The following is a 21,397-nucleotide window of genomic DNA, read 5'->3' as shown; positions in this document are numbered from 1 at the left end:
TCATATTGAGGGGAGGATGGAGTGGGCCATGTATGGCGAGATCTTGACCAACAACCTCCTTCCCTTAGTAAGAGCATTGAAGATGGGTCGTGGCTGGGTCTTCCAGCATGACAACGACCCAAAACACACAGCCAGGGCAACTAAGGACTGGCTCCGTAAGAAGCATCTCAAGTTCCTGGAGTGGCCACACCTGAACCTGAAGGATCTGGAGATGGTCTGTATGGAGGTGTGGGCCAAAATTCTTGCTGCATTGTGTGCAAACCTGGTCAAGAACTACAGGAAACGTATGATCTCTGTAATTGCAAACAAAGGTTTATGTACCAAATAATAAGTTCTGCTTTTCTGATGTATCAAATACTTATATCATGCAATAAAATGCAAATTAATTACTTAAAAATCAACAAATTAATTGTTTTAGATAGTTGAAGAGTACCTATGATATAAATTACAGACTTCTACATGCTTTGTAAGTGGGAAAACCTGCATAATCGGCAGTGTATCAAATACTTGTTCTCCCCACTGTATATGCTAGGCTACATATTCTAATTTGTAGTTTATGTCATGTATATGCAATCGACCAGTCTTGCTCAATGTCCAACAGAATTCTCCGGAGTGGATACCGATATCCTAACCTGCACATTCCTAAAAGTATTTTCGCTTGAGGCACATGGTTGAAACATTTGATTCTCAGTCACAATCAAGGATGGATGTGAGGTAGACTTATTCAGAGGTCATATGGATGACTTGCTTCTGTGACTCCAGTGCTACTGTCCAGCGACTGGGGCCAAGTCAGAGAAGGAGGACACTCAGCCCCTGAATCCGTACAGGGCGCTGGAGCGAAAGAAGCTGGTACTGGCACCGGGTTCCCGAGCATGGGGGGGTGGGTGTCCGCCCCTGGGCGGTACTCAAGGGTGGCACCACGCGGTCTGTCGTCTGTCGCAGTGCCTTAGACTGTGTGCACACGGAGCACAACATGACGTAGGTCTGCACAGTCCTCCCCATTGCAGGCCACCAATATTTTGTTTGAGTGCTTCCAAAGTCTGACTGATGCCCGGATGGCTTGTAGCAGGGGTGGTGTGTACCAAGGTCACCAGCCAGCCCCGCACACTCCAGGGCACGTAGGTCTTGTCCAGGGGGCACGTTGCTGGTGTGTGATCCCGTCAATGCAGGATGGCGGCAGGATGGACATGTCCCTTGTGGTCTGTCAGGACCATAAACGGCTCCTAGGCGCCCTCTAGCCAGTGTCTCCACTCTTCCAGTGCCAACTTCACTGCCAGTTACTCCCGGTCACCCACATCGTAGTTCCTCTCTGCAGCAGAAAGTTTATTGGAATAGTAGGCACAGGGGTGTTGCTGAGGGGGGTTTCTGTGTATTGCTGGGAGAGGACCGCCCCACCCCGACTTCAGACGCGTCCACCTTCACTGTGAAGGGCTTGAGGGGATGTTTCAGGAGTGGTGCAGCAGAGGCGTTGAAGTTGGCTTTTCAACAATGACGTAAGTGTCGCGGTGGTGCTGAAATCCCTGATGGTAAAAGTTGGCAAATCTGATGAAACTCTGCAGTTCTTTGATGTCTTAGGGACTGGGCATGACCTTACTGCCTCCACCTTCAGCGCTTTCATCTGCACCCCCTCCGGAGCGATGTGGTACCCAAGGAAGGAGAAGGTTGGGGTGTGGAACACACACTTCTCCCCCTTTTACATAGAGATGGTGTTTAAGATGTTGCAGGACAGCACCAACGTGGGCCATGTGTTCCGAGTATGTTGGGGAGTAAATCAAGATGTCACCTATATAAACTACTATGTACCTATCCAACATATCCCGGAACACCTCGTTTAGAAAGGTCTGGAACATATGGCATAACCAGGTACAGTGGGGCAAAAAATAATAATTGTCAGCCACCAATTCTGCAAGTTCTCCCACTTAAAAAGATGAGAGGCCTGTAATTTTCATCATAGGTACACTTCAACTATGAGAGACAAAATGAGAAAAACAAATCCAGAAAATCACATTGTAGGATTTTTAATGAGTTTATTGGTAAATTATGGTGGAAAATAAGTATTTGGTCAAAAGTTCATCTCAATACTTTGTTATATACCCTTTGTTCGCAATGACAGAGGTCAAACGTTTTCTGTAAGTCTTCACAAGGTTTTCACACACTGTTGCTGGTATTTTGGCAGATCTCCTTTAGAGCAGTGATGTTTTGGGGCTGTCGCTGGGCAACACAGACTTTCAACTCCCTCCAAAGATTTTCTATGGGGTTGAGATCTGGTGACTGGCTAGGCCACCCCAGGACCTTGAAATACTTCTTACGAAGCTACTCCTTCGTTGCCTGGGTGGTGTGTTTGGGATCATTGTCATGCTGAAATACCCAGTGTGATGGTAATTCCATGTATCGACACTCTTAAAGGAGTAATAAACAGAGACAAAGTTCTCTTGGCACATTCTAACAGTTTTATTAACTATTATGCAAATATGAGAGACGCGTCAACCGCTTACACACATAATCATCTGAGGAGTCTCTGACTCAAAACATGCACAATCCGTATTTATTACATAGAAAAAGGGGTTTGGTAAGATGCTGCCATCTGTCCTGTGTCACATAGGTTTTACCCAAAGGGTGGGCTGTCCCCCCACCTTATCCTTCCTGCCATAATGTTTACTGTAGTGTTTACCCAAAGGGGCCAACTGACCTTACTCCCCCCAAGGACCACATTCCTGAGGAACAAAAGACTGACACCCTTCATTATCCAGGCAGGAGGACATGGCCCAAATACCTAATAATCCCCTGGTATTATACAGACGTGTGTCACAATCAAAGCAAAAATCTACATACCAGCCAATGGAAAGACAGACATTTCTCAAATGCACCTTAGTCAAAAAGTTCCATAACATCAGCCACGTTTCATCTTCAATGCCATGGCTGATGGAAGGAGGTTTTCACTCAAAATCTCACGATACATGGCCCTATTCATTCTTTACACAGATCAGTCGTCCTGGTCCCTTTGCAGAAAAACAGCCCCAAAGCATGATGTTTCCACCCACATGCTTCACAGTAGGTATGGTGTTCTTTGTATGCAACTCAGCATTCTTTCTCCTCCAAACACAACGAGTTGAGTTTTTACCAAAAAGTTGTATTTTGGTTTCATCTGACCATATGACATTCTCCCAATACTCTTCTGGACCATCCAAATGCTCTCTAGCAAACCTCAGATGGGCCTGGACATGTACTGGCTTAAGCAGGGGGACACGTCTGGCACTGCAGTATTTGAGTCCCTGGCAGCGTAGTGTGTTACTGATGGTAGCCTTTGTGACTTTGGTCCCAGCTCTCTGCAGGTCATTCACTAGGTCCCCCTGTGTGGTTCTGGGATTTTTGCTCATCGTTCTTGTGATCATTTTGACCCCACGGGGTGAGATCTTGCGTGGAGCCCCGGATCGAGGGAGATTATCAGTGGTCTTATATGTCTTCCATTTTCTTATAATTGCTCCCACTGTTGATTTCTTCACACCAAGCTGCTTACCTATTGCAGATTAAGTCTTCCCAGCCTGGTGCAGGTCTACAATTTTGTTTCTGGTGTCCTTTGACAGCTCTTTGGTCTTGGCCATAGTGGAGTTTGGAGTGTGACTGTTTGAGGTTGTGGACAGGTGTCTTTTGTACTGATACCTTTATTAATGGCACCTGTTTGAACTTGTTAACGAGTGGAGGACAAAGGTGCCTCTTAAAGAAGAAGTTACATGTTTGTGAGAGCCAGAAATCTTGCTTGTTTGTAGGTGACCAAATACTTATTTTACTGAGAAATGTACCAATAAATTCATTAACAATCCTACAATGTGATTTTTTGTCTCTCATAGTTAAAGTGTACCTATGATGAAAATTACAGGCCACTCTCATCTTTTTAAGTGGGAGAACTTGCACAATTGGTGGCTGACTAAATACTTTTTTGCCTCACTATTCACAGTGGCCCGACACCGTTCTGATTGCAGTCTTCCACTCGTCTCCCTCCCGGATACACAATAGATTGTACATGCTCCAGAAGTCACGCACACCCCCTTTAACTGCTCTGTGGCCTACGGGATGAGGGGCATTGGATAGTGGTTCTTCACATTAATGGAGTTCAGTCCTCAATAGTATATACAAGGCCTCAGTCCCCTGCTCTTCTTTACAAAAAGAGTCTAGCTGAAGCAGGGGATTTGGAATGGCGAATGTACCCCTGCTCCAGTGTCTCTTTTATATAGGTCTCCATAGCTTCGTTCTTGGCCACAGAGAGCAGGTAGATCCTGTACCTGGGGTGCATGATTTCCGGGAGGAGGTCAATGGCGCAATATCAGGAGATTTTTTGCTTGAAAACACCCCGCTTAGGTCCACATACTCAGGTGGGATGTTTGCTGGGAGGGCACTCTTGGGGCTCTTCACCGATATAGCTCCACACGTAACGGCCAGGCAGGCTTTCCGAAACGCGAGGGCATACTCAGAGGCCGTGCTATTACCCTGCCTCAGATGCAGAAGTCGCTTTCTCCCATCCCTGCCCTCTGTGGGGATGATCGAACACAGCACAAAACTGGACCATGAACCAGGAAAAACACTCTCAGATCCCTGGAGTCACTGTCCCACAGCACTGTAGCCCATTCGACGGCGTGCCCCGTGAGAAGGGAGATTATCGCAGTCGGCTTCTCATAGTCGGAGACCGGCTGGTCCCCAAAATCAACTCAAGAAGGAAACCGTGACATTGAAGAAGGAAACTATGACAATCCTCCGGATTGCCTTCATACTTCTCCGGCAATGCTCTCCAGAGTTCCCTCTCCTGGAGACGACTAGCCTCCACACGAGCGACCGGAGAAGGCGTCTCCTCCCTCAATCGTGTGGTCTGGTGGGACATCATCTCGCCAAACGCTGTTCCTAACCTGGCAATCTGTCCCTCCATGGCGCTGAGTCTATTCTGGAGCTCTGGCATTCATCCCGAAGGACGAGTGCTAGGGCCAAAATTGGGAAACACTGCTTTATATTAATTTCAATAGCTAGAACACAACTCACGTTCGGTCAATAAATAATAATCTGTGCTGCTCTGTGCCTAAGAGAACTAATATATACTGAACTAATGACTGAAGACTGGTGTGTCCTTGGGGTGCGCTGCTACAATCACTCTCCGGCTGGTGGTTAGTACGCCGGCAAGGTGGATAGGAAGAGGAGCCTTGGTGCCATGCGGAGCAGACATTACACACCCATGTTAACTTATAGTGCTACATAGTTATTTTTCTTTACTCTGCCTCTCTCTCTCTTACCCAGTCAGTCCAATAGTTAATCAATTCTATCCATAATCTCCTTCGTTGGATCTATCTAAGCAGACATAGGAAAGACATTAGAGAAATCTGCACAAGTTGATACGTAGGGCACTCTACATTACTTTTCCTAATTGAATAATTAGCTTAATTGACTGATAACCCTGGAATTCCAGCACACATAGGCTTTCACAAATTGATCTGCATTGATTAAGAGTGTCGCTTTGTATTTTCAGAGGAAAGAAATAATATGGTTTATATTTACAATTAAGAAATGTAGCAATAGTTATTTGCTTTTATGCACAGGTACTTCGAGTAGTAAAGTTTTCATACTTTCTTGTACAGGCCCATCAAACCTTGTTCCTAAATTGGGGTTGCAATTAATATTAAGTGCCTTGCTCAAGGGCAAAATAATAGATGTTTCTAGTACCTTGTCAGCTCTGGGATTCAAACTGACAGTCGTTTGGTTACCGGCCCAATGATCTAACCCAGGGGTGTCAAACTCATTTTCACCGAGGGCCACATCAGCATAATGGCTGTCCTCAAAGGGCCAGATGTAACATATAAATGTAACTAAATGTAATCAATTGTAATGTAAAATAAATGTAACTACTCCTTAATGTTAAATAACTCATTATTTATTATAACTAATTCAAGTGACAATTACAGTTACATAGAAAACATATGTTTGCTTGTTGCTCTAACATAAATCCTTTTAAATTTTGTCAGCTTATGAAAACCCACATAACTCCATTAATGAAGGATCAAACTGTCCAAGTGAATAAAGATAAATAACATAAAACTGAGCTGCAAAGAACATGTATGACACATGTAGCATTTTACAAAAAAAGGCTGCACACAGCCTTGCATCCAACTGATGGTTTGATGACAACAATTTGTCTGCATACACACATAAGACCTGCAAACATTAAATAATTACAACAGCAGCTACACATAAATAATATGTAATCAACTAAAAATACCAAAATAAAGGTTGACTCAGTTCACAACTATATTGGTCAAGTTTTTCGGTTAGTCTTTGATGAGGAGATGCTGCCTGTCCTTGAACACACCAAGTGGATTCTCTCTCTACTATCGATTGATCATGTTCTGAAAATGATAAACACAAAACAAAATGCAAGCACAATCATTAAATTGAACACAGTTTAACTGTTCTTCTTCTTGGTTGAATTACATTTTATTATATTTTAATTAAGTTTTTAAAAAAATGCTTACCTGTGTGTTTTCTGACCAGATTTCTGACACCGTTTTCCCGTTGCCAGTGTGTCAATGTCTGGTTTTAGGTCCTGTGCTGAGGCAATGCGTAGAACAGCATGGAGGTTGTCATCCGTGAGGCGTGATCTGTGCTTGTTTTTGTTCAGATTCATTATGGAAAAAAACTGTTCGCACAGATAGGTGCTCCCAAACATGGACAGCACACGGGCAGCATGAAGTCGAAGCTGTGGCATCAAACCAGGGGGCAGCAGACGGTAAAAGTCCTGGATTGCAGCATCCTGGAACTTTGCTCTCAGGCCACTGTCGCTTTGAAGCTCAATTAGCTCCATCTGAAGGTGTTGAGGTGCAGTGCAGATATCGGTCGTGAAAGGATTGGCAAAGATGTCAAAGCCAGACTGTTGTGCTCTGAAGTCAGAGAAGCGCCGATCAAACTCAGTCTTTAACCAGCTCAGTTTGGTAGCCAACTGAGCACATGAAAAAGTCTCGGGAAATGAGGCTGACATACTCTGACAAACAGGAAAGTGGACAAGATTGTCCTGTTTTACTTACCACATCCATAAGTCCAATTTACGCTGGAAAGCCGTGATCGTGTCGGACATCTGCGTGATGACTTGTTTGCGTCCCTGCAGCTTCTGATTCAGCTGGGCGAGATGGTCGGTTATGTCACACAACACAGCAAAGTCACACATCCACTTTGGATCTGATAGTTCAGACATGAGTTTTCCTTTACTCTGCATAAAAAGAGCAATGTCTTCCCTGAGCTCAAAAAATCGCTTGAGAACTTTGCTCCTACTCAGCCACCGCACTTCTGTATGGTACAGCACATCCCCGTGTTCCGAGCCCATCTCCAGCAAAAACTGCTGGAACTGACGGTGATTCAGGCCACGCGCCCGAATGAAGTTCACTGTTTTCATGACTGTGGTCACAATGTCCTCCATCCCCAGCACCTTCATTTTCCCCTTCATTAGTCCAACCAAGCCCACTTTTCCTCCACACATTGCCGGTGCACCGTCTGTAGTTAATCCTACCAAGTTTTCCCACTGCAATGCATTTTTACTTACGGACTTCTCCACCGCACCAAAAATGTCCTGTCCCGTCGTAGTCCCATGCATTGCAGCCACATCCAACAGCTCCTCAGTGATAGAGAGGTCCGACTTTACGCCTCTAATAAAAATTGATAACTGCGCTGTGTCCGTGTTATCTGTGCTTTCATCAACAGCTAATGAAAAAGCTGTGTAGCTGCGTGTCTCCTCGGCCAGCTGTGTTGTAAGATTTTCTGCTAGTTCCTTCACTCGGTTGGCGATGGTGTTTCTTGATAAACTGACATTTTTAAAAGTCTGTAACTGGTCGGGACACACCTGCTCACAGACCTTCAGCATGCACTGCTTCAAAAACGCTCCCTCTGAAAAAGACTTGGAAGCGTGGGCGATTTCTTCAGTCACAATGAAGCTAGCTTTCACCGCGGCCTCGTTTTTGGCTGTGGATTTCATGAACAAACTCTGCTGCGACCGCAGTTTGCCTTTTAATTCTTGGGCAATTAGTTGCTTTTCTTGAAGGCTAGCTTTAGCGTACTTAGCTCCGTGTTTGGTGTCAAAATGTCGACGCAGATTGTACTCTTTGACAACCGACACCGCCTCGTAACACAAAAGACATACCGGTCTTTCTCCTTGAAGCACAAACAAGTATTCGCCTTCCCATCTTTCTTGGAACAGTCTTCCGTCTGCATCAACTTTTCTCTTTCTGGACATTTTGGGATCATTATTTATATCTCAATTCCACTCGTTGGCATGGACACTGCTGCGGCTAGCGTAGTCGAAAGGCATTGTGGGAAATGTAGTTTTTGGTCAAATCACCCTCTTAATTTATTTTTTGGTATTTATTTTTAGACACTCAAAACTTTTAAGCTCTCGCGGGCCACATAAAATGACATGGCGGGCCACATCTGGCCCGCGGGCCTTGAGTTTGACACATGTGATCTAACCACTAGGCTGCTCCTCCTTATTTTCCTCCATTCCTTTAACATACCTCCATCTATCTCTTGCCACATAGTCTGTGTTTCTCTCAGGGTCTCAATTCTCTATTTTTAGCATTCTTTTGGACCCTCTGCCTCCTCACAAAATATGTATTTAGCAGAGCGATACTGCTATCCTCCACAGAGCTAAACAGAAATAAGGAAAAAAATCCAGAAATCATTGGTTTCCATTCCATCTGGCTGGGTAATAATAACACTGCATAGGAATCGTATTTACTCTGAGAGCAACAGATATTCATCTTAACCAGGGAAAGGGCCGAATTACTCTGTGACTTATGAACGGCTGGGGAGTCCTGTGTGTGTATGTGTGCGGGTGTGCTCTTGCATCATTGTGCATGTCTGTGTATTGTTACCTGGAACTTTTGTCTACAAAACAAACTCCAGACTACAGGTGGTAATTATTACACGATTCTGTTAAATTGTAGAGAATTAAGTACAATTTACTTTATTATTCTTTCATTAGTCCTGATTTACGTAATTGTTGCGTTTCACTCCAAAAAGTTATATTTGGGGAAGGATTTGGCTCTACCCCTTTCAATCTGAAGAACTCTTTTTTGAAGACAAAGGTTGTTTTTACTCTCGGTGGATATACAATTACACATCACTTTGTAAGCAAGAATAATGTAACTTGCAGGACTGATGTGGCATTTTCACAACGAGTTTTCTAACAATATTTTTTTCAGGTATACCACCTATAAAACTAAAGAGGCTAGTAAAATCATTCATCTAAGGTCTTAGAAAAAACTCTAATGATGAACATTTTTCTGTTGAATCCTTCATAAAAGGTTCTAGGAAGAACCTTTTAGATTATAGTTTTACAGTCATGTGAACATATATGGACATGTAATCTGCACTTCAACACTACTTACAGATAAAGGTATTCTAATTGAACAAATTACATTGAAAGATTATCCTATGCAAACATTTATTAATATAAAATCAACAATGCAAGCAATAAATAAGTACACCCCTAGCTTCAATAGCTTGTGTTGCCCCCTTTGGCTGCAATAAATTCATGCAGCTGTTTTGCATAACTGTCTATCAGTCTCTTACATTGACTGGGAGGAATTTTTGCACGCTCTCCTTTACAGTACTGCTTCTACTGTGTCATGCTGTCTCAGCTGAGCTGAGGTTTCTCTCAGCGTTCCATAACCCTGAGAGGAAATAGACATGAGAAACTTAACACAACGCATATGTGCTGACTAAAGCTGAACAACGGATAATAGATAAGATGTGGTGGCCATTACTGATAGGCCCCACACACCCTGTCCACACCTCCTGCTAGGAACTGTCCATATGACTGTCATAGATACTATCGATAGACCCATGGACCATAGGGGAGGTTGGAACATACCATACAAGCGTACCATGTTGGATAAACCTTTCTTATTGGAGCATAAAAGATTGTGTTATGGTTGGCTACAATCCCTGACCGCCTACTATGTGTATTGGCATAAAGGACTGTGTTAACTAGTAATTAATGGAGAGAACAATTTAAAAGAAATGGAAGGTTAACATCGTAGCCTCATGCTGAATAAAGATGGCTCTCCCCTGTCTTCTGGTTGCATTAATTTTGTTCATGGATCAATAATGGACAGAATCTAACAGCATGGTGCCGTGACTATGGATAGATGGGTTTACACTCTGAATGGTGAGTCAAACCACTCTAAAAGAAAAAGTGAGTAGAATCAGCATGAGTATCCAGATGAACACATCTGGACCAACAAAAAGACCTAGAAATGACGCTTTTTAGGAAATGGAAACCTGCTGTGAGGACACACAAGACTTACGTTAACACTGAAAGATATGTGCTTTAGTCCATGAAATACCACAGGAGCAGCTAAGACCTTTCAGGCCACTGAAACAGTGATGAAAACTTCCTCACGTTATCTGGAAGTCATTGATAAAAGAGCATCAAGGGATGAATTTTAAGTTAAAAACAACGTGGTACAAACAAGAGACTGCAGCCCTGACGTAATTTTGAGAAAATGGCAAAATCATTGGCTGATGACATCTAAATGAGTTTGAAAATAGATGACTGTCACCAAGAGATAATTCAAAAAATATGCCATTGTTCCAGAAGAAGAGTTATTTTGATATACAGAAAATAAGGGAAGAAATTCAAAGAATGCCTGATGAATTACAAAAAACATGCTGGTCGTTGATTGTGTTATCAGAAATAAAAAAAATTGAATGATAAATTACTCAAAGATGGTCTTGAAAGATCTTTGAAGGACAAACAATGTGTTTGGGCGTCGGTTGAACAAATGGTTGAACTGGAAAAGTTAAAAAAGGAACTGGAAACATAGAAATTTGGAAAGAAGAATAAGAACCAAAAGAAAAAGACAGTTGGAACTTGAGACATTCTGCGCACACGCCAAGCAGCTGCAAGGACAGATCTCCCATGTATGGAATAAAAGATGGAAGATTTCCTGGCGATACCTGGAAAAGACGTGAGCTTATATAATCATCGATTGAATGTTTAGTTCCTAAAATGTATCATATATAACCATTGAATGGAGCTGGAACTTATCAAGGAAACCTGATCACTTTCCTCGGTAATAGCCAAGCTTATTTAATTGAATATTAATTTGAAAGCACTTTGATTGTAAATTACATGTTTTAATAGGTATTCAAGAAATAACCTGTAAATTTTTTCACAGTGGAACTATTTCAACCCCGACTGACCTATCATTGCTGATTCTTTATCTCCATACTTAATTCCATAGGAGGTGCAACACTGCATCAAGAAACAATCATGTCCGCCATCTTGGATATTTTGTACAGTGAACATTATATGAAACCTATAAAAATGTACTTAATATCAACAATAACTCTTATTGACCTGACAATCGGCATACCTCTATTTAATACAACTCCCTATAGGGTGGTAAAGACAAAGAGATATAATCCATGATGGTGGTGTTATGGAAATTCTGAACTAAGGTACATTTGAGAAATGTCTGTCTTTCTATTGGCTGGTATGTAAATCTTTACTTTCATTGTGACACACGTCTGTATAATATCAGAGGATTATTAGGTATTTGAGCCATGTCCTCCTGCCTAGACAAAGAAGGTGTCAGTCCTTTCTGTTCTTTAGGAACATAGGAGAGAGGGATCTGGTATATTTTGTAGGGGTCATTCTTGATTGGTCACAGTAGGTTGTAGGGTTAATCATCTGCCGACCTGTAGGTTGTCTAGATGCTTTAAGTTTCCCTTAAGGGTTGAGAAAGTTAACCACATGAGGGAAGACACCATGTTCCTTGTGTCAAGCCCAGGACATGTGATAGAACAAAGGGCATGTGTTTGATTGACATGAGACCGATGGGCAACAACTTACCACACCCCTTTTTCTATGTAATAAATACGGATTGTTCATGTATGGAGTTAGAGACTCCTCGGATGATTATGTCTGTAAGCGTTTGACGCATCTCTCATATTTGCATAATAGTTAATAAAACTGGTAGTATGAGCCAATTGCCATCACAGTGGACAAAATGGTTGACCAGGTCCTGGAGTGGCCATCACAGCCTCTTGACCTTAATATGATTGAGCTACTCTGGGGAGACCTCAAACGTGCAGTTCCTGCAAGATGGCCAAAGACTTTGCATGACCTGGAGGCATTTTGTCAAGACGAATGGGCAGCTATATCACCTGCAAGAATTCAGGGCCTCATAGATTGCACGCTGGCATTGACGCTAAGGGGGCAATATTAAGAACAAAGGGTATGCAGACTTTTGAACAGGGTCATTTCATTTTTTTTTTTTGCCATGTTATGTTTTATGATTGTGCCACTCTGTTATAACATACAGTTGGATATGAATCCCATAAGAAATGAAAGACATGTTTTGCCTCGTGACATCCTGTGGAGGGTGCTTCGGGAATATAGGGTCCTGGGTCCTTTGCTAAGGGCTGTCAGGTCCCTGTACGACCGAAGCACCCTCCACAGGATGGAACAGGAGATTGACAGACGGATCGGTGCAGCTTCTGCAGTAATGAGGTCGATGTATCGGTCTGTCGTGGTGAAGAAAGAGGTAAGCCGCAAGGCGAAGCTCTCGATTTACCGGTCAATCTACGTTCCTACGGTTATGAGCTTTGGGTCATGACCGAAAGGACAAGATCCCGGATACAGGCGGCCGAAATGAGCTTTCTCTGCAGGGTGGCTGGGCGATCCCTTAGAGATAGGGTGAGAATCTCAGTCACCCGGGAGGAGCTCAGAGTAGAGCCGCTGCTCCTCCACATCGAGAGGGGTCAGCTGAGGTGGCTTGGGCATCTGTTTCGGATGCCTCCGGAACGCCTTCCTGGGAAGGTGTTCCGGTCCCGTCCCACCGGGAGGAGACCCCGGGGGAAGACCTAGGACACGCTGGAGGGACTATGTCTCCCGGCTGGCCTGGGAACGCCTCGGTGTCCCCCCGGAAGAGCTGGAGGAAGTGTCTGGGGAGAGGGAAGTCTGGGCATCTCTGCTTAGACTGCTGCCCCTGTGACCCGGCCCCGGATGAAGCGTAAGAAGATGGCATGTTTTGCCTGCTCATTCAGGTTTTCTTTACAAATGGTACATACAGCTCTGAGACCACCTCAAATTTTTCTTAAACCAGCATCTCTATATGTATGGCAGCCATTCCATTCCAGTGTCTGTTAAATTCCAACACAGGCACACCAAATTTTACATAATGAGGTACTGATTAGGTGATTACCTGAACCAAATCTAATTTAATGAGGAAAAAACACTGCTGTGGTCATCAATATCCTCTTGAAATAGTACCAGCTAGATGGCAAAAACAGTGCAAGCAGTACCTCAAATGTAATTTGAATAAAAAAATTACTATTCAGCATGAACAAGGTCAAGCAACCGACATTGAGGACAACAAAGCTACAGACTGGCAGAGGGCGAAAACGACTGTCCACTGACCTAGATGACAGTCAACGCATTCAAACGTCATCTGGGGATGCTTCAGCAAGGCTGGAATCAGGCAGATTTGTCTTTGTGAAGGACGCATGAATCAAGCCAAGTACAAGGTTATCATGGAAGAACACCTGCTTCCTTCTGCTCTGACAATGTCCCCCAAATCTGAGAATTGGTTTTTCCAGCAAGACAATGCTCCATGCCACACAGCCAGGTCAATCAAGGTGTGGATGGAGGACCACCAGATCAAGACCCTGTCATGGCCAGCCCAATCTCCAGAACTGAACCCCATTGAAAACCTCTGGAATTTGATCAAGAGGTAGATGGATGGTCATAAGCCATCAAACAAAGCTGAGCTACTTGTGCCAAGATTGGCAAAAAGTCACCAAACAGTAATGTGATAGACAGGTGGAGAGAATGCCAAGACACATAAAAGCTGTGATTAAAAATCAGTGTTACTCCACCAAATATTAATTTCTGAACTTTTCTTATGTTAAAACATTAGTATTTTGTTGTTGAAAAATGAATTTGTTGAATTTTCTTTTCTCTAATATGAATTTGATGCATTGTCTGAAAACAATGCATCTTTTTTTGGTTATTTTGACCAGTTGTTGTTTTCTACAATAAATACTCTAAATAACAACATTTTTATTTGGAATTTGGGAGTAATATTGTTAATAGTTTATAGAATAAAACAAAACTGTTCATTTTACTAAAACAGGTACCTATGAATAGTAAAACCAGAGAAACTGATAATTTTGCACTGGTCTCTTAATTTTTTCCAGAGCTGTATATTACCAATTCTACAAGGGTATGCACATTTTTGAGCACAACTCTCCCAAGCCTATAGCAGGGTTCCCAGACCATCATATACATCAAATTCAAATAGTTATAATCAGAACTAGCAGGCTTCACAGAAGCTCACAGACAATTAAAGAGAGGCTTGAATGTTTGAATACTTCAATTGTGCAGTGTTACAGTGTTGGCAAACTACTAGGTCTTTTAAATTTCTATTCTTATACAAAATATGAATTCAAGCACTTTCAATGACCCATGTCTGTTTGTGTATTTTCAACAACTTTCAAGGCCTTGATTTGTTCATCAAATTCACAAACTTTCAAGGATTAAGGACCTGTGGGACCCTGGTTTAAAGACTATAGCACACAAACAAACATTTTAATTTTAAACACCAACCCAACTTAGTGGCCATTTTGCTAATAATGTTGAGGAATTGTCCACCAGGAGGAGAGACAGGGAAGATGTGTCTATCCTCAGTGTCGGATGGACACACCCTCCCCATCTCTCACTCTGTACCATGCCACACTTCATATTCTCAACCCCTCTTCCAAAGTCCATCATAGCAGAGGTGCCACAACACTTCTTTCTCATCTCCTTCTACCTCAATCCTGGTCAGCTGTAGCCACCTTTTCATTACTGCCTCCACATTACTCTTGGAGGCCACTGATGAGACTGGATACCTCCGCACAGCAGCTAAATGGACAGGAGCACAAATGATTGTGAAGATGTGAAAATTAAGTTGCAGAGTGAATTCCATATTGTAATTGCAAGACACTTGTTACAGGACAATCCTTACCAATGAAAACCTCCCTCAAAAACCGTCCCATTACCTGCCATACAGCATCCTTAAAGTCGCATTCCCCAACAAGGCATAAGTGGTTGATCTAAAGCAGGGAAAAAGTATGTACAATTAATTGCCATTTTCTCATGGTGAGGAAAGCATATGGGCTGACAACCTAAACTCCTGCTATTATTGGCTATACGAATACATTTGGTAAATACATTTCCTAAAATTTTCCAAATATACCTGCTGTTCAGCCATAAAACACCAAGTATATTAGTTCACCCATTTATTGGAGACATGAACAACAATAATTTTATAAGGTTCTGATCCGCTGGGCTAACTCACTGATTGTTGATACAATACTATAACAATATCAACACCATCATATAGGGGTGTAACGATCCATCTACTACATCGATGTATCGATATATATTCCTATGATCCAACTACATCGATCTGTTCTCAGCAAGTTGGCCTTCCGGACGACATACATCGATCTAACATCGTTTTAAAATGTAATCAATCGATTGTATCGATACTAGGAAATAACCCATTGGATTTAAGCACGTCAGACTTTATAGGAATGTTTTTTCTTAGCACTTTTAATGATAAAGGCGATAAACGTTACTCGATTCAGTCTACCTATCCGTGACGTCATCGCCCCGGGCCAGCAGCAGCGCAAAGACAACAAAACATAGCATGGCAAATGGTAGAGGAGAAGCCGACGAGCGAGAAATTATCAAGCCACCATTGCGGTCCAGTGTGTGGAAAGTGTTGGTTGCACTTCATTTTTGATATTAATACTGTATTTGTATTATTTTTATGTTGAAAAACAACAGCAAAAGTAGCAGGTAAACCTACTGTTAATTGAACCTGAAGAAATGTTGGTTGCACTTTATTTTTGATAGTAATATAGTAGTATTTTGATGTTGAAAAACAAAAGCACAAGTAGCAGGTAAACCTCTGTTGAAATGTTGGTTGCACTTACTGTACTTTTATTGAAAATGTATTGAATATTGAAAATGAGAGCAGAACATTTTAACTTCCTGTTAATTCAACCTAAAGTTTTGGTTGCACTTTATTCAAATAAAATGTGAATGCATTTGCCATTAATTGCTGTTTACTTGTTTGTTTATATCCATAATTAATTGATACCTGATTCCCTTACAAGAAACAACGGGAATCTAGGAAACTTCACCTGCACTGTCCAGTATCCAGGTATTTATTTCAGTCAAACGGGTTGAATTTTTGGCTGAAAAGATACTGAATCGATTTCAAGTCACTGAATCGTTTCGGATCTTATCATTCTAAATGAACCATTATCGGCTTTGAATCGTATCGACAACCACGAATCGTGATACGAATCGAATCGTGGTTTAAATGAATCGTTACACCCCTACCATCATATCATTAACAGTAATCCACATAGGCAAACCGCCAAACAGGTAGAGGCAGGGATGGTGGGTGGGTTTAAACCCTGCATGATAGACCAGCACACTGAGTGAGTAACCTGACGACTGAAGTTAGTATAAAATCGGATAGTGATAGGAGAAATTCCCAGTATCAGCTGATATGTCGCTGACCAAAACATTTTTCAGTATAACAAATCCTACCCAACTCCCCACCAGCTCGTACCAAGAAATGAATACATGAAATGTATTTCCACCTGTTAAATGTATTTAATGTATTCACCAGAAATAATTAGGTGAGCACGTAAGTGCTTCCTAAACTGCAGACTTTTCGTCTAGAGAATGCACACCGGCTTCTGCATTGGCTTCTTTTGTCAAATGGAAAAGCTGCACCCTTCTCCATCATCAAGCCCATACACCATGGCAGACAGGGCAAAGAAGAGCAATCATTTCCTGAGTGTTAAAACTCTACACAGCTAACTTCATTTCTGTTCATCTGAGAAAACAGACGCAAATCCTAATATTTCCAAAAATGTTATTAGCAAAATGTTCATGATTTTTTATATTATTGAAATAAGAATTTGAGTCCCACACTGGACATACCATTACATTCTAAACAGCAAAATGTTTACTTAATATTTTCTTATATTTAATAGTAAATGTTCACTTACGGGTAAAAACTGTGGTTGGAGGCCTACGATGATTATGACAGAGGAGGAGAGACAAGGTGTACATCCTCGGCAACACATGCACACACCCTCCCCATTTCTTCTATCCATGTTTAACTTAGTACATTGACTTGTGCAAAGGCTCAAAACACCACCATTCCAATCACTGGGCCTGTAAAAGAAAATGTATATCATCAGTACCAAACTTTGGTTTGGCTAACTCAACTTTTGCATAATTCTCATGTTAATAAATGTTGGCTATCAAAAAGAAAGGATTTTGTGGATTTTCAGACAATTTAATCCAAAGACAGACATGACATTTAAATTAGTATCTAAAGTTGAATTAAGAAATTATTCAAAGTAAAAAAAATACAATAATGTAATCATGTAAATATTTTTGTATAGTAATGTTAAAAAAAAAATTTATGAAATCAAAACACCATTTATACAAGTTCTAAATCCTATGGATTTCTGTGAATTTATTGCATAAAAAAAACAATCAAGAAATCATATTTTGTCCACTTGGTTTCTGAGAACAACCTGTCAGTAAAACACTAGATTGTTCCCACGCTGGATACTATCGGCTGGGCCAGAATCATTCTGTCAGCATTTTCTCATCCCCACCCAAAGAAATCACGCCTTTTTGTGGATGGCAAGCATGTAGTTAGCTTACTTAAACTGACTATATTGGGGAACAGAATAAAGCTCTGGCCTATTAAAATGGTCTCTATTAATAGTTGCTAAATAAAATGTATTGCACAATATAGCTCCTAGGAAGTTGGTAATATTACACTTTTATTATATCGTTACCTGAGGTAATTATTGCGGGCTTGGTAGCTAGAAAGTACAGTAGCTAGCTACCTCCCTGATGACTTAACTGGTAAGTTAATTTAGCAAATGCTAACTAAGCTATAATTACTTTTTATTAATGAAACACGGTTAAATAGTAAGTATTTACAAAAAATGGTGTGTACGTAGAACTGGAACAGTACGTTGGTTGACGTTTTTTAAAGGCACCTGTGCAGTGATACAAATATCACATCTGTCCTGGACTAGTGCGCTTGGCAAAATAGTACACGTAAGCAAAACTAATACATTGGAATATATTTCAATAAAACATAAACATATTTAAATATATTGGTTGAAAACACTCACCTAAAGGATTATTAGGAACACCATACTAATACTGTGTTTGACCCCCTTTCGCCTTCAGAACTGCCTTAATTCTATGTGGCATTGATTCAACAAGGTGCTGAAAGCATTCTTTAGAAATGTTGGCCCATATTGATAGGATAGCATCTTGCAGTTGATGGAGATTTGTGGGATGCACATCCAGGGCACGAACTCCCGTTCCACCACATCCCAAAGATGCTCTATTGGGTTGAGATCTGGTGACTGTGGGGGCCATTTCAGTACAGTGAACTCATTGTCATGTTCAAGAAACTAATTTGAAATGATTCGAGCTTTGTGACATGGTGCATTATCCTGCTAGAATTAGCCATCAGAGGATGGGTACATGGTGGTCATAAAGGGATGGACATGGTCAGAAACAATGCTCAGGTAGGCTGTGGCATTTAAACGATGCCCAATTGGCACTAAGGGGCCTAAAGTGTGCCAAGAAAACATCCCCACACCATTACACCACCACCAGCAGCCTGCACAGTGGTAACAAGGCATGATGGATCCATGTTCTCAATCTGTTTACGGCAAATTCTGACTCTACCATCTGAATATCTCAACAGAAATCGAGACTCATCAGACCAGGCAACATTCTTCCAGTCTTCAACTGTCCAATTTTGGTGAGCTCGTGCAAATTGAAGCCTCTTTTTCCTATTTGTAGTGGAGATGAGTGGTACCCGGTGGGGTCTTCTGCTGTTGTAGCCCATCCGCCTCAAGGTTGTGCGTGTTGTGGCTTCACAAATGTTTTGCTGCATACCTCGGTTGTAACGAGTGGTTATTTCAGTCAAAGTTGCTCTTCTATCAGCTTGAATCAGTCAGCCCATTCTCTTCTGACCTCTAGCATCAACAAGGCATTTTCGCCCACAGGACAGCCGCATACTGGATGTTTTTCCCTTTTCACACCATTCTTTGTAAACCTTAGAAATGGTTGTGCGTGAAAATCCTAGTAACTGAGCAGATTGTGAAATACTCAGACCGGCCCGTCTGGCACCAACAACCATGCCATGCTCAAAATAGCTTAAATCACCTTTCTTTCCCATTCTGACGTTCAGTTTGGAGTTCAGGAGATTGTCTTGACCAGGACCACACCCCTAAATGCATTGAAGCAACTGCCATGTGATTGGTTGCATTAATGAGAAATTGAACAGGTGTTCCTAATAATCCTTTAGGTGAGTGTATATTCCAATTTCTTGCATGGAGTAGACTTCATTTCAGAAGAGTTTCAGAAGAAAGTTTCTGCCCATTTTGAGCCTGTAATTTAACCCACAATTGCTGATGCTCCAGATATTAAACTAGTCTAAAGAAGGCCTGTTTTATTGCTCCTTTAATTAGCACAACAGTTTACAGCTGTGCTAACATAATTGCAAAAGGGTTTTCTAATGATCATAAAGCCATTATGAAAGATAAACTTGCCACTTCATGAAATCCTTTTATTATCATTATTATTGTCCCAATGAAGTACCCATGTCAACTCTGTTACCAAACTTTAAATAAATATTGTCTCAATTAAACAGTTTCAGAAGTTTAAAGTGTGTTTTTAAAACTATTTTACTATTATGTAAACCATGTTAAAATTTTTAAGGTAAAATGTTTACCATAAACCATCAGTGGACAACTACAATCGTTATACAAATAACTAACATTAAACTGTGAATTTCAATAAAGATTGTAAAAATTCAGGTGTTCTAAAACTTTTGACCGGCAGTGAATAGAAATGTCTGATTGTACACTCTTTTAATATTCTATTGAGGAAGGACAAAGCCTAAATTTTATTAACAATGACAGGTATGTAAATACAGTGGGGAGAACAAGTATTTGATACACTGCCGATTTTGCAGGTTTTCCCACTTACAAAGCATGTAGAATTCTGTCATTTTTATCATAGGTACTCAAACTGTGAGTGATGGAATCTAAAACAAAAATCCAGAAAATCACATTGTATGATTTTAAAATAATTAATTTGCATTTTATTGCATGACATAGGTATTTGATCACCTACCAACCAGTAAGAATTTCGTCTCACAGACCTGTTAGTTTTTCTTTAAGAAGCCCTCCTTTTCTCCACTCATTACCTGTATTAACTGCACCTGTTTGAACTTGTTACCTGTATAAAAGACACTTGTCCACACATTCAATCAGACTGCAACCTCTCCACAATATCCAAGACCAGAGAGCTGTGTAAAAACATGGAAGCTATTGACCAATCTTCTAGCATGTGTGGTTTTACACATATATACATATAAATCAGACACAGTTGTTGATATGATCAAATAACAACAACACATTAACGATGTAACATATGTAACACATAGATTTTTTTTTTTTCCAGAATCAATTAATATATGGTGCACATGGATCTCTTAGTGGACAAGTGGTGAAATGGTCGTGAAATTAGGCCAATAGTACCTGAATGCTGAAACACACTCAATGCTGCTTGCAGCTTTAATTATAATTTGTTTTCTTCTGGCAAAAAGGGTGATAAGCCCACCTCCTCACATGGAACATATTTGCCAATGGGACTCATTAACTGTGCTTTAATGGTTTGGTGGCAAATTTGAATTTGTGAGAAAACCTTGATAAGCATCTGCTCTGGCACCTAAGGACCAATCTACACGTACCTTCATATTTGGCATCTATGGACGATGGTTTTCAAAAGTTATATCAATCAAGTCAATATTTTAAAAACATGGCTGCCATTGACAGATGAACATGTGCAGGAGGGTGTATAGACATATGTATAGAGATATCTCATACAAAGATAATTGTATAATAATTCTATTTGGTGGATATATCAACAAAGACGATACGACAGTAATAATAAAGATTTTATCAACCACACGGTAGTGCTATTGAGGTTTCCTACATTTGCAAGCTCACCATGCTCACCCCATTTAAAATGAAACCTTGAAAGAAGCTGTATAAGTCAATCTCCTCCCAAGGAAGTTTGGCATAATGTTTTTTCGGCAATACTGAATTCATGAAAAATGCTTCAAACGCTACGTCTATAGCTTCAAATGAACAATGTTAATTGTGATTACATTTGATACACATGATCAGGGTTGTGAGTTTAGTTTATATATAAGGTGTTTCCTTAAACTCCTCCACTTTCCACTCA

At 41.1% G+C, this 21,397-nt stretch overlaps 1 pseudogene; it reads right to left on the bottom strand.

Annotated features, from left to right (window-relative positions):
- Positions 1-6,505: 6,505 nt before the first annotated feature.
- On the bottom strand, positions 6,506-8,257 carry LOC117592895 (annotated as a pseudogene).
- Between the last annotated feature and the right edge of the window lie 13,140 nt (positions 8,258-21,397).

This window comes from Esox lucius, chromosome 2 (assembly GCF_011004845.1).
Source record: "Esox lucius isolate fEsoLuc1 chromosome 2, fEsoLuc1.pri, whole genome shotgun sequence".
NCBI lineage: Eukaryota > Metazoa > Chordata > Actinopteri > Esociformes > Esocidae > Esox > Esox lucius.
This window is presented reverse-complemented; position numbering and strand designations above follow the sequence as displayed.